This window comes from Myotis davidii, unplaced genomic scaffold (assembly GCF_000327345.1).
Source record: "Myotis davidii unplaced genomic scaffold, ASM32734v1 scaffold478, whole genome shotgun sequence".
Taxonomy (NCBI): domain Eukaryota; kingdom Metazoa; phylum Chordata; class Mammalia; order Chiroptera; family Vespertilionidae; genus Myotis; species Myotis davidii.
Window position 1 is genome coordinate 4,635,324 of NW_006289570.1, and position 4,355 is coordinate 4,639,678.

General features: G+C 49.2%; 1 long non-coding RNA gene across 2 annotated transcripts; it reads left to right on the forward strand.

The window, feature by feature from the left end:
* LOC107182839 lies at positions 1–848 on the forward strand. Of its 2 annotated transcripts, XR_001513593.1 has the most exons (3): positions 1–49; positions 104–313; positions 347–848. It is a non-coding gene; the product is annotated as an uncharacterized LOC107182839 (long non-coding RNA). The 2 variants fall into 2 exon arrangements; XR_001513592.1 differs by having other exon boundaries at positions 7–313.
* The last annotated feature ends 3,507 nt before the right edge of the window (positions 849–4,355 follow it).

A 4,355-nucleotide genomic window follows, 5' to 3' on the forward strand; every position in this document is an offset into this window, starting at 1 on the left:
GGAGCTCCCACCTGGAAGGAGGAAGTGCTGACGGTTCTTCCAGCCCCAGGTGCCCTGGGTCACCTGCGCCCTTTCATTAGGAACCTGGGCCCCTGGGACCCAGCTCCCAGTCCCCACTCAGGCAGCTGCCGGGCTCTGGACCCACCAGCCCCACCTGGAGGTGGAGGCACCGACCCTCCCAGGGAGCCGCTGTGGACTTTTTTTTAGAAAAACCACCTCCACTTCTTTCCAGCAAGACGGTTAGTAAATATTTCAGCCCCGCGCTTAGCGGACAGCTTCCACGTGTGCTTTCTTGCCACGAGCGTGCTGGCAAGTGCTTAGCGGACGTGTGCTTTCTTGCCACGAGCGTGCTGGCAAGAGCCCCTTCCTTTTCCGACGTCAGGAAGCCAGACGGACCCTCGTCCGGAGCACTTTCAGCTCAACGTAGCGAGACAGCCCCCCCGGAGCCCAGAGCCCCCAGAGAAGGGGCTGGGAGGGGCCGCTGGGCCCAGGAGGGCACAAGCTGTCTCCAAGCAACAGCACGGGGGGCGGAGGGTGGGGGACTGAGGGGCCCCCGTGTGGATTTGAGCGCCTCTAGCCTCGGCTGTGCAGGGGCTGCTCCCAGAGGCCGCACCCCAGAGAGGCCGCACCCCAGAGAGGCCAGGAACGGCTGGGGCAGGGCCCACAGTGCTCCTGCCCCCGAGCCAGGCCCCAAGTCAGCAATAAGAACCAACCCTCAGCTCAGCCTGGGTGGTGCCCTGGGCACGAGACCTAGCACCTGGGGTGCCCGTCTCAGCACCCCTGAACTCTATTGGCCTGATTTATTTATGTAATATATAAATCTATATAAAATAGCTATTTTGCTTACATTTCTATGGTATCTGTAAAGGATAAATGATGAAGACAGGTTCCTGTCTGAGTTTGGCCTGAACACTCATCACAGGTGTTTCTTCCTACTCCAGGACTGGCTGGTTTTCATAAGGAAAAATGGTGAAAACACCAACTTGTGAGATGCCTTAGGGCGCCCACTCAGGAGCCGGGGGACGGGGGGCGGGCTGTGTGGGAGCATCTTCTGACGTATTAAAGCCTTGGACGTGGAGTCCCCCGTGGCCCCGAGTCTGTAACTGGGTGGAGAACAGGTAACAGCCCCACAGGGGCTCTCGTCGCCTCTGAACGGGCAGCGGGAGGAAGGGGTGGGAGACCGAGTGGGGTGGCGCCTGGAGCAGAAGGGCCTTTTTAGAAAGGCGTGTGAGGGCTGAGTCAGCATCGGGGTGGCGTCGGCTTTACCTGGACTGTGTGGGGCCAGGCCTCTGCCAGGAAGGCCCGCACTGGTGAATGGCCAGCTGTCTGACAATGTTGCCTAGCAACCCGGACCACTAGTTACCAGGACTGGGCAGCTGGTCGGGCCCAGTGGCCCTGTTCCCAGTGCCACTGCTGCCCGGTGAGGACACCACCGCCAGACCCTAACCACCCATCCGACTCCTGGGCGCGGTGAGCTCCAAGGCTGGCCTCGCACAACCTCTCACACATACCCCCTTCCTCCTTCCCAGACACTGGCCTTCCCATTGGGGTGGAGGCAGGTCTAGTGAGACCCACAGGCTGGAGGGGCAGCTCTCACTGGATAGAGGATAATGGGGGGGATGGTGAGGGGACCCCAGGACGGGCCTGACAGGTGGGGAGGGGCTGCACGGGCAAAGCCCAGCGGGGACAAAGGCAGCCACTGAGGCAGAGGGAGGCATCAGAGCCTGGACAGAGCCACTCGGACCAGCAGGACAGATCCGCCTGTGCCGTGTCTACCAGCCGCCGGCACCGAAGAGAGAGTGACAGACTCTGCAACGCAGAACATGAGGCCTCACAACACACCCAACAAGGGCACCAGGTCTTCCCGGAGATGCTCTCAGCCTCCACTGAGAGAGAGGACACGTGAGCGGGGAAATGCCGCTTCGTGGAGGGGCAAACTCCACTCTGTCGCTTCTTCCCAAATCCAGAGTCAACACGGTCCAAGCCCGAATTCTCCCGGTATTTTTTTTAAAAAACTTGACAAGTTGACTGTGAAATTTACATGGGAGAGTAACTGCACAGGAAATGGCTAAGGCGATTCTTAAAAAGAGGAACCGGGCGGGGCGGGTGGGACTTGACCTGCAGACACGACATGTGGGAACCACCCCCACCACTGTTCCCACGGTACCTGGCACAGCGGGCACAGCATGGATGCTACCGGCTGGCCATGTCCCCAGCCTCGTGGGCTGTGAGCGTCATGAGCTGGGAATCTTGTCTGTGTTTACGCTGCAGCATCCCCAGGGCCGGGCAGATAGCAAGTGCTCCTTAAACAGGGATTGTACGCGTGAGTCCCCGGCCAGGAAACACAGCTACAGCCAAGGCCAAGGCAACGCCCTGGGCAGCTGGGAGTGTGGCTGCCGCCTCAACTGGGTAACTCCAAGCACAGGAGGAAATGTTAGCATCGCCAGTGAAAAACAAAAATGCAGGAAAACAATAGTGCCTGTGCAGTTAGACTCTGGTGAGTTAAATATCATGTAAAACATCTTACAGGAATCACGAAAGGAATAAGAAAACTAAATTTCAAAAACGGGAAAAACATGGTATGTGACGGAGAAAATTTCTATCTAAAAGAAGGCAGGAAAGGAGTGGAAAAAGGAATGCAGGTACGGTGGAATAAAAATTACAAAATTAGAGGATAGAAATAAGTCAATAATCAATGCATCAATCATTACACAAAATATGTTAAACGCTCCAGGTAAAAACAATATATGGAATACAAACATCATCCAACTATATGCTATTTACAAGAATACGCCCAAACGGTAAATACAGGCATACTTGGGAGATACTGTAGGTTCAGGTCCAGACCACATCGATACAAATATCACAATAAAGTGAATCACACAGGTTTTCAGTCCTCGGCGCCTACAAAAGTTGTTCACACTACACTGTCTGTTAAGAGCAGTCCATCCAGCAAATGCACATACCTTGATTTTAAAAATACTCTCTTGCTAAAAAATGCTAAGGATCATCTGAACCTTCAGCTAGTTGTCATCTTTTTCTAGTGGACGGTCTTGCCTCTGTGCTGATGAAAATGCAGTTCTGTGACGTGCAATAAAGCTAAGCGCAATAAAACGAGGCACACATGCCTGTGTACAGACAAGACTTTAAGGCAAAAAACAGTACTAGATGCCAATTCCCAGAAAGAAAAACAGTCGCTTTATAATGATCAAAGGTAAAATTCACCCAAGTTCTAAAACTCTTAAGGCAACAAATAGCATCTCAAAATAACGTAAAATGGACTGTCACAAGGAGAAACAGATAAACCCACAATCATAATGGAAGATTTTAACGTCTCTCCCCCAGTAATGAGAGCTCAGAGAGACAAACATATCAGCAAGGTTTCAAATCACACAATTAACAAACCTGACGTATTGAAAACAGCATGACACACAAGTGCAGGAGATGTTCTTAAATACACACGAAACATTGGTGAATGTTAATCACATATCTGGGCTGGTCATAAAGCCTCGGCAAACTTTAAACAGACCACATTCTCAGAACACAATGCAGGCATTTTAAAAGCGATAACATACAGATAATCAGGAAGAAAACAGTTTTCTAATACTAAGAAATACAATTTTAAGTAACTCATGGATCAAAGAAGAAAATACATCAGAAAATACAGTTAAAAAATAAAGCCCAGCTGGTGTGCTCTGTTGGTTGAGCATCATCAGGAGGTTCAATTCCTGGTCAGGGCACATCCCCACTAGGGGGAGAGCAGGAGGCAGCCAATAGATGTTTCTCATTGATGTTTCTATCTCTCCCTCTCCCTTCCTCTCTAAAATCAATAAAAAACATATTCTTAAAAAAACTAAAATACCATATAGCAAAACTTGTAGGATTTGAGTACTTAGAGGGAAATTTATAGCATTTAAAGCTTGTATTGTAAAAGAAGAAAGGCTAAAAAATGAGCTAAACATCTAATTTGGATAAGAAAATAAATATCAGGATAAATTCAAAGGAAGGACTTCAGAAAGGAAATAAAAATCAGAAATTAATAAAAGAGAAAATAAACATAATAGAGAAAACCAAGAAAGCTGAGGTTGATTCTTATAAAAACTAAAATTGACCAACTTTATTGATCAGCAAGACAGAGAAGGGGAGGAAGAGAAGGAAAAGGGAGGAAATGAATGAACCAAAAAACAGTATCTGGAATGAAAAGAGGAAATTAATACAGATGCTACAAACATTTAAAAATGAAGATATTATGAACAACTTTGTGCCAACCTTGTTTGAAAACTGAGATAAAAATCCTAGTTATTATAACTTAAAACTGACTCAAAAAAAAACCACACAGAAAAACCTGAACAGAA